This window comes from Diabrotica virgifera, chromosome 6 (genome assembly GCF_917563875.1).
Source record: "Diabrotica virgifera virgifera chromosome 6, PGI_DIABVI_V3a".
Lineage (NCBI taxonomy): Eukaryota > Metazoa > Arthropoda > Insecta > Coleoptera > Chrysomelidae > Diabrotica > Diabrotica virgifera.
The window spans coordinates 24,366,084-24,376,599 of NC_065448.1; the positions used below are offsets into that span (position 1 = coordinate 24,366,084).

At 34.1% G+C, this 10,516-nt stretch overlaps 1 long non-coding RNA gene across 2 annotated transcripts; it reads right to left on the reverse strand.

Annotated features, from left to right (window-relative positions):
* Positions 1–2,000: 2,000 nt before the first annotated feature.
* Positions 2,001–3,797, reverse strand: LOC126887380 (uncharacterized). Of its 2 annotated transcripts, none has more exons than XR_007699039.1 (3): positions 3,518–3,797; positions 3,001–3,310; positions 2,001–2,253 (listed from the first exon to the last, which is right to left on the reverse strand). It is a non-coding gene; the product is annotated as an uncharacterized LOC126887380 (long non-coding RNA). The 2 variants fall into 2 exon arrangements; XR_007699038.1 differs by having other exon boundaries at positions 3,522–3,796.
* Positions 3,798–10,516: the final 6,719 nt, after the last annotated feature.

Genomic DNA, 10,516 nt, shown 5'->3' on the forward strand with positions numbered 1-10,516 from the left:
TACTGTGTCATAATTTAAAAGTCATGTTGCAGTATTTTGAAAAAAAAAATGAAGCTCAAAAGAAATATACTTATACAGTACAAATTATTTTTTAATGGGAATGGAAATTTACGATTTCAAAGGTGAAAATGTGTTGGGATAGTATAGATGGACACTTTTTTATTTTAGTATTAAGTGGTTACATAATTATTCAGAATATTAATAAAATTACTAGTAATTTGAATTAGTTTTAATATGTATTATAATAGTATTAATTCTCATCATGTATCTGGCTAAATAGCTAAGTGCTAAAGCCGCAAAATAAAAAAAATAAAAACATTCTTAGTGGCCTAGCACCTTTACTTTGCCTGGGGGCGAGGCGAGTTAATAAATTCTATTTTCTTATTGCAGTCATTTTGTGACGGCTTAAGAAGTTACATAAATGATGTCCTTAGGCTGTGAAATTTTAACCGTAGAAAGACATCTCTATGTTCACTCAGTCATTTGTTTCGAGCTTCTGCCATGTGTTGTCTAATATTAATATATCTATGTTATTGATATTGCCAATGATACAAACTAAAGACGTATGACGTAGATATATTAATATTATGTGACGCTTGACCAAAGCTCGAAACAAATGACAATTGATGAAAAAGCCCTATTCAATAGGGCATTTCATTCACAGTCATTTGTTTCGAGCTTCTGTCATGTGTCACATAATATTAATATATCTACGTCGTACGTTATTGGTATATACCAATGATACAAACCAAAGACGTATGACGTAGATACATTAATATTATGTGACTCATGACAGAAGCTCGAAACAAATGACAATTGATGAAAAGCCCTATTGGCGTCTGCATATCAGGATCCGGTAATACTATATTATTTATCTATGATCAGGATATTGCTGGGTGTACACAAGTAAACAACACTTTTTTGATTAAAAGGTTTATTTCATTAAATCAAAACTTACATGGATACAATTTAAATAAGATATTTTTTCTATTTAAGGCAATATAATATAAGATATATATTTTAGTATAACTCTCCTACATTAACAAGCTTTAACACATTCAGTGGCCATGAAGTATGGGTAGCATCACGAAGGTTTTACGGAAGGTACTGACGACACATAAGTTATGTGAGTAGTACTGTGTAACTAAATAAATGATTTAAGTATGTGGTACCAGCCAAGTAGAGCTTGTTCGAGATGGGTACCTAACATGTTAATCTGGTCATGCACAGAGACTTATACTATATTATGTTATATCTCATATTGCTCACTCATTACTTCTGGAGTGAACAATATGAGATGTAATATTATGAGATATACCTATTATATATTATGGTATAGAGTATAGCTCTCCATGAGTGCCAAGTTTTAAACTTAACTGATAACAACTAATGGATACCCTTTTATCCAAAATTTTATAAAAATTTTGAATGGTCATATTGGTATTAATTCCACAACCCCTTCCTATAACAATAGGCCCATTGTTGGATGTTATTGCAGTAGTTCTACTGGAAATACTTACTAAAATTGTATGTATCTGCATCACTTAGGAGTCTACCCAAAAAGCTATTAATACTCTCTAAACCATCATTAATACATCTTGTATATATAATAGGATTTTTTTCAGAATCAGATATTTTATTAAGATTTACTTACCATGCTCTATCTATGTGCCAGGCACTTAACAGTCTATTAGGAGCAATACCCATTACATTTGACGAGGCATTGTAAAAGGTGTCATATGAAAACATTTGACTATACATATAATACCAACACAGACATGTATTTAAAAAAATTGGTAAATTAAAGTAGGTATCTTTTCTATTTGAAAATAAGAAAGCAGTACAAAATCCATTCCCAAATTCATCTTTTACTAATACTGTCATAAGTTCAAAGTCATAGGAATTGAGCCCATGAGTTCCATCGATTGCGATAAAGGATTTGGCAAACTTAATTAACATTTCCTTTTGGCACAGTATTAAGGAAAATAAGACAAAAATCATAAATGTTAAATTCAGAATGAATATCCATTAGTATGCCCTGTTGTTTGTAAAATAATATTGGAAAAAATAAATAATCTGTAAGCATTCAACCCAAAAATAAACACTGGTTGCATCATCATTGTACATATACCCATCTTTCAAATCAATGCCATAAGAGAGTTTAATGTTTGTGATATCTCTTCTTGTAAGTAAATTAATTCTTTTTAATTTGCCTCCTATGCTATTATGCTATCCTGGACAGTCTGAAGTTTACTAAAAAAGTAAAATATAGGTATAGGAGAATCAAACACACTAGTTTGAAATTGTAAACTGTAGTAAATATTCATGAGTATAGGCGGGTTGACATTACTAGTGAATAACGAATGTGGCTCACGCTTACGTATTTTGCCCGTGCTATTGTTAGATATTTTATTATCTATTTTCAAACCCAAGCAGTACATTTGTATTTATGCAATGGCTCACGCTTACATATTTTGCCCGTGCTATTGTTAGATATTTTATTATCTATTTTCAAACCCAAGCAGTACATTTGTATTTATGCAATGCATAGATACAAATGTACTGCTCGAGTTTGAAAATAGATAATAAAATATCTAACAATAGCAGGGGCAAAATACGTAAGCGTGAGCCACATTCGTTATTCACTAGTAATGTCAACCTGCCTTAATATTTAAAAAGTGGTTTAGTGGTAACATTCTTGTTTTAAATTATATTGTGTATATCGACGGCGGAAAGGCAGGACCTCATAACTGAAAAAATTGTATAAAATGAGTTACTTCGGTTTTCGCTTTTGAATAAGTGTATCAGCACCTATTAAACAGCTTTTAGAGCTGGGAAAGCCTTTTGGAAGCCTTCCGGAAACTTTCCCAGCTGTAATCGCTGTTTAATAGCTGCCAATAAACTTATTCTAAAGCGAAAACTGAAGTAACTCATGTTATAAAAAATTTTCAGTTACGAAGTTTTGCCTTTCCGCCATCGATATGCAAATATTTTACTTACATTTTTGAAGAAAGTCTCAAAATAAACTTTGAAGAGATATTTATCTGATTTTGGTATTTATGTAAGTGCTCTATATCATCCTCATGCCCATAATGTGTTTTAAAACAGTTTCATTATTTTTAGATACTATTATTCTAGTATACCAGTACACCAAATAGACAATTTGCAGGATCCTTGGGATTTTAAAGCTCATTCTCTATCTTGTTTTGAAAAATAATTTTTTGAGGATCACATACATATACATTCATAATAAGATGTTTCATGTTCTTGTACTCTTGTTCTCTTCCTGTGCCATCCATACAGTACAAATCTAAAAAAAACAACATAACAGGTGATTACATGGGCAGTTATACTACTTACAGCTTACTTTGTATCTAATCTATTATCTAGTTTATTAGTATTTAGATTACTCTATTAGTATCTACCTACATAAAACTATCTTTGAAATCTAAATTTTTGATATCAACATCAACCTTAATACTTAAAAAATAAATAATAATGTGGAAGTTACACGTACCTACCTAAAAGTTTTTGAATTGCAATTTTATCAACTGGAAAAGACTTCAACATAATGAGTTTTAAATTATGACAAAGCACAATATTTATTGTTTCAATTTACATGTAAATAAAATAATCTTAATCACTTGTAAAAGTAAGGTTAAGATTTTTGACTTGAGAAAACAGAACTGTCAAATTTAAAACCAAACTGCTATAAAATTTTAAAATTCCCGCTAAAAGGAATCTGGCAACATTGCCGTCGTTTGCTGGACATTTAATCTCTCCCTCTATTGGTCCGATGTCACGGGCCACGGTCAACCGGATTAGAGTCGGAAACAACGCGATTAGGGTAGGTATCACGGGTATATTACATTTTAATCGTCTTTAATTTAAAATTCCTAGGTATTATTTATGTTCATCTTATATATTGTAATAATTAGTTCCCCAATCAGCTTAGTTTTAAACTGAAATTGATAAAGTTGAGTGCTACTTTGTAAAGAGTTTAAAACGCATATGACGGACGAGGGTAAGTCTGACAACTTACCTACCGTTGATGTCTTCATGGTGGCAACTTTTATAAAAAGTAGTGAAAGCTATTCTATTGGAGAAATGCGAGGTGTCAAGGCAAATAAGTAAGAGTTATTAATAAGCATGTTTAAACCGTTTATAATAATAGTTTGGTACAGCTGGTTCCAAAAAAAACTGATACGACTCTTAAAGCGTATTTTGTGGAAAATTGAGCAGTGTACTTTCTTCTTCTTCTTCTTTTTGTTTTTGGTCTTGCTGCAAGGCAATTACCAGCACGATTTATAGGCGATCTTGATGTAGTCTGGCTCTAAGCCATATCAAAATCGCTGACTATGTTCTTGTAAAAAGCTTTTGATGAGGTGTGATATAATGAATATGAGTTTAATTATATTTAATTTATTATATTTTGAAGGATAAATACTTATTATTTAATGTCACTGTCACTACCAAATCTTAGAATTTGTCAGATAACTTCAACCTCAAAAAATGGCTGTTTGTTTGTTTATTTTATTATTTGTCTGTCATAATAAATATAATATAATGTCAGACCAATCATACACTGCTCAAAATGATCAAATCTTACTAAGAGTCGTATCAGCTTTTTTAGGAACCAGCTGTACCATTATATTAAGGCCGCGTCTCACCATCAAATAATTTGATCAAACAGTTAAGCAAACTTAACGTACTTGAGGAAGTACGTCAAAGTGACGTCACAATTGCAGTTTTTTTGAAATTCTAAAAATCTGTGCTCTCACTATCAGTCTAGTTTGATCAAATTTTTTGTATTGAGTTGTCTAACTTGTTTGTACTTTATTTAAAATTAAAATTTTTCATTATTATCCACAATGAACACTCAGGATGTGACGTCACTAACTGTCACTTTCATCGAACCAGTTTGATCAAATTATTTGAAGGTGGGACGCGGTCTTTATAGTATACGGTTTACCCCGTGGGTTTGATCTACCTACCTCTAATCGAAGGATTTCGTATATCCTGGAAAAGATTACGGTGTAATTTGCATTATAATAAAGATTATATTTTATTGTAATGTTTATTAGTACCTACTGGAGCCTTTCATTATTGTGTTCAAAGCCTTCTGAGAAAAGATTATGGTGATTAGCAGACGTACCGATAGAACGTGCACATAGCCAACAAAATCCTTCTTTACAAAGTTAATAATACGCATAAATAAGAAGAATCATTATTGTAATTTTACAAGTTAATATCTTTATCATCTAAGCTTATACTTACACCGCATCCCTCGGTAGATCGCAAGCTATTCGCGGTGTGCAAGTACTTGGAAGGGATACGTTAAACGATCGTGCGCGAATAGCGGAGAAATATTGCAACTTTCTTAAATAATTCATATTGTCAATTGAAATTGTCAAATTGACGTACATTTTATATCTACTGTCATTGAAAAAGAAAAATTATATGTTGCTCCACAGTATTGATATGATATGCAATTATTATATAAAGGTAAATTTAATTAATTGTATTTTGCTTGCAGTACTGCATTTTAATAAATAATTTTATTTACTACATACAATTATTTACTTTAATAACATAACCGGGATCTTATTTTTTCTTCTTATTATTTTTTTGGACTATGGCCTTGACAATTATCCAGTAACCAGGACTAATATAATTGGCCAATATAATTAAAAGTGCGAATCAAGTTGCAGAGCGTAGAAATAGGTGTCGCTTTGCCGAACTTGCACGGTCCCAATAGTAGAAACCCGACTGTAGGCCGCATACTATAGTAGCACCAATACTTTTTAGTTACTCTTACTTTTATTACTAAAAGTTTTGTTTATTTTTAAGTTACTTATTGTTTCTTTTTTGTTCTTCAACACAATAAACGACAAAAGTAATTTCATAAAAAAGAACTTTTTCATACATGTCAACAGAGATAAAATGTTAATGTTTTGCCTGTCACAGAAACAACCATTTTTGCCACAGAGTAAAACAAGATATTTCAACTATATTATGTATCTATGGGCAAACTGCATTAAATGCAATAGCCCACCGAACGGGCAAACGATACGAGTGGCCAATGACGTCAGACCCCAGCTCTCGCTTTTGAAGTTGTTTGAAACGGAAATTTTAGGCGCGGAACTTTGATCAGATGTTGTACGTACACTATTCATTGTTAAGACGTAATATTTTGAATATAACATTTTAAAACATAAATTAACAATTTCATGCAAAAAAAATTTTTAGTGCAAGTTCCCTATTGAAGCTCAACCTCAAACTGCTCAAACCCCTTAAATTTAAATTTTTGCCGCATTTTAATAAATTAGTAGTCAAATGAAGAGAACAGTAAATCAAAATTATACTACTTATCAACGAGGGCCCTGGGAACAATTCATAATTCCTATCGTCTTCGATTATATGGGAGTATAATATACAGTTCTGTGTTCTGTTCTATGTACATTCGCAAATTTAATTTATTATGACCCCCTAAAATCCTCCATAATTTTCCGCCCGCAAAAAATCCCATTACAATTTCTGCTTGGAAAAATTTCCCTAGACGCTTCCAAATTACCCCAAAATTGTGGGAAAATACACCAATCTGGCAACCCTGGATTCAAGATGCTGTGGGTCAATACGGATTACCGGTTACGGAGTTAAAGACGTTAAGGCCCTGATCGACAGGCGAGTAAAACCGTGGTTTTGTGGCTCGTCGGTAAATCTCGCCAGTGTATCATTGCAATACAGCGGTTTTATTTACCGACAAGCCCAGCTCGTGGCTCCTCGTTCAAAACCGCGCGTGTATCACGGCTGGCGAGCCAAGCCGGCAGTTTTCGGCGACCGTTGAAGTGAAAAGACCAGTTTTTAATCATGGATATGCAAACTCTCAGTTACGACTTTTTATTAGAATTTATATATTGCTTACGAGACTGTTCTTGTTTATGGAAAATGGAAATGTACATGGTCAGAGTACAAAAACAATGCTCGACTGTTTTGCTCGCTAGTCGATCAGCACAAACGAGCCGCGAGTAAAACTGTCGTTCTTAAAACCGCGGTATTATGGCTCGCACGTCGATCACCCACTTAAAGGTTAAAGTTCGGATTCCGAGCAGTGTACAAAGCAACAAAGCGTGTCCTCCTTAAGCCCCGGCGCAAATTGAACCTAAGCGAGTCACAACCTGCGCCGGCGGGACGGGTGACCTATGCAGTTATTTTTCTAGCGTGCCGCATATTGAACACAAGCCAACCCGACCGTCGGCTGTCGCCGTAACGAATAGAGACGGGCAAAAGTGCAAACGTGTAACGGTTACTATTGATACCGGTTCTCAAGGCCGCGTCTCACCATCAAATAATTTGATCAAACAGTTTGAGCAAACTTGACGTACTTGAGGAAGTACGTCAAAGTGACGTCACAATTGTAGTTTTTTTGAAATTCTAAAAATCTATGCTCTCACTATCCGTCTAGTTTGATCAAATTTTTTGTATTGAGTTGTCTAACTTGTTTGTACTTTATTTAAAATTAAAATTTTTCATTATTATCCACAATGAACACTCAGGATGTGACGTCACTAACTGTCACTATCTTGTCACTTTCAGTTTGCTCAAACCAGTTTGATCAAATTATTTGATGGTGGGACGCGGCCTTCAGTGGTACTGAGTACAAATACTGATGTATCTTATCCTTGTACTGAATTGAGTAGGCAACTAAAAAACGGTAGTTCCGTACATGTAACTAGTAACGTTTTAAAAATATCTTACACGTCCCTAGTAGTCGTAGCGGTATGACTTTCAAAAACATCGAATTTGATCATAAGCGGGTGCATAAAAAGATATCTTACTGTTACGTAGGGATGTCCACGAGTTACTTTACGCAAAGATCCCTGGTTCGAAATTAAATTATAGAAAATAACTTTCGTTTACAGAAAATTACCCCTATTAAAAATACGCAAGTGTAGCTTAAAACAAAAGTTTTTATTTGGATGTTATCCGCAGAATGTTACAAACTCGACTGACTTAAAAACATAATATCCAATATCTACACATTCCTTAAAACTGCAATACATTCTTATCGTTTCAATCTCAAGTGGGCAGGCTAGTAAGCCCATCATCCCTTCACCTTAAAACAACGAAAAACAAACCATATGGCTCGCCGTATGTATAAAGCAGAAATATCTTTTAAACACGGACACTGCCATATTTTATAATGACTCGACATTCTCCCACCTTGGGGAATTTGACAAAATTTCTCAAAAAATACAGAGTCACGAAAAATTACAATAAAATTACAATAAATTACAATAAAGTGAAAGTAAAATATATCAAAAACAGAGTCATGAAAAAACCAAGTCAAGAAAATGTCACTTGAATCTTACAGGAGTTTTAACTACCCGGCCACTTCGCGTACATCTTTAATTTAGAACGGGTGCTCTGCTTTTTGTCACTCCCGCACTTACTTCACTTGATTCTTCCTCAGCCTGGAGCTGACAACCGTTCTCTTGAGGCACTGTCTCTGGAGCCGAATCCCGTAGGGTAATACCCTGGATATTCTCGCCAGCAGTAACTGCCTCCACGACTTCCACTGGGTAAAGCCTTTGCAACGGTCTCAGAAGTTGGCCTTGTGCCGTCGCAAGACGAACTAACCGCACCTGATTATCTCTACCGGGTAAAAGTTCAATAACTTTTCCTAAAGGCCACTGAAGACGCTTGATGTTGTCGTTGCCTACTAAAACGACATCCCCGATAGACACTTTAAGACACTTTCGTCTTCTTCGTTCCCGCTTTGAGTTGAGCCAGATATTCAGCACGAAATCTTTTTCGCAAATGATTTCTCAACTCTTGCAAACGGCGTATTTTGCGTGTGAGAGAATTCTGCTCTAGCAAATCACAATCCGGCAATTCGTAACTGACTTGCTCACGTAAAAACATACCTGGCGTCAACGCGGCTAACTCAGTAGGATCATCCGAAATATACGTCAACGGCCGCGAGTTGACTATACTCTCACAATCACACAACAATGTCAATAAGTCTTCATAATTGAGAGACGCTCGACCCAAAACTTTTCGCAAAAGTCCTTTCACAATACCTATTAATCGCTCCCAAAATCCACCTCACCATGCAGCTGTAGGGGGGTTGAAACGCCACTTAATACGTTGTGTAGAACTATATTCCGCGATCATGTTCCAGTCCAATTGCTTAAGCGCGTTCTCAAGTCCCGTAAAATTCGTTCCATTGTCACTATAAACCGTTCTCGGGCGTCCACGCCTGGCAACAAAGCGACGGAAAGCTTGAATAAATGCATTTGTTGACAAGGACGTAACGAGCTCCAGATGAACTGCGCGATAAACGGCACAAGTGAACAAACAAATCCATGCCTTCTCGCCCGATTTCAAGTAAAGAGGCCCAGCTAAGTAGGTATTTCGATAGCTAAACCATTATTGGTAATTTTAAGGACCAGTCTGGATTAATATGTAGTTATTTTTGAAAAATTATTTGGGATTGGGTATTTTCACGGCCAACCTAATACAATTTTACGTATTTTTTGTTGCAATTAATGTTTAGCTTGAATCACCAATAACTCACAAATTAAAGCAGTTAGGTATAGGGAATGCTTAAGAAATAAAAAAGTACTATAAAATATCATTTCACTACAATACAAAAATACAGGGTGTTCCATTTAAGAAAACTCAGAAAATACTCATTCCGAGTTTCGACCAACCCTGTATACTAAAATTAAAAATTTAGCTATACTAATGATTCTTAACAATAGTAGAGTATATTAAAAATCATTTGAACGTAAGTAGAGTTTTAGATATCAAACTACTACAATTCTACAGGGTGTGAATGTTGCTACGAAATTAATAAAAAAACGTAATTATCTTTTAAAATACCCTGTATAATATTACAAAACCTTATATTTTAAGAAATAAGACATCGAAGAGAATCCAAAAATGTAAAAATATACAGGGTGTCCCATTTAAAAAAACGAAGTTATAAGCAACTTCCGGTATAACCGGAAGTTGCAAAGAGATGAAAATATTTTCATTGAATAGATCATCCTTCAAAACCCCTCTATTCCAATTTTTATGATTGTGTTGCCTTTAGTTCTCGAGATATTTCTAATAGGCCAGTTATCTGCCTCACCCTATACAGTATGGTGCAAATGAAAGGAATAAATTCATTATTTCGTAAGCCGGCGACTTTAGGGAAAAATCCCGAAACAGGTCGATTTTTATTTTTTAATTATGATATTTTGGCATATGTCATACTAGTGACGTCATCCATCTAGGCGTGATGACGTAATCGATGATTTTTTTAATGGGAGTAGGGGTCGTGTATTAGCTCATCTGAAAGGTCATTTAATTCTCTATTCAGTAATATGAACATTAACATCATTATTTATACAGGGTGTCCAAAAAAAATTTTAAATTAAATTATTTGCCAAAAAAAAAGAATGTGTGTAATTTATTTAATTCAAAATATACATTTTACTGTTGTCAGAAATCAGACAAAATGTTT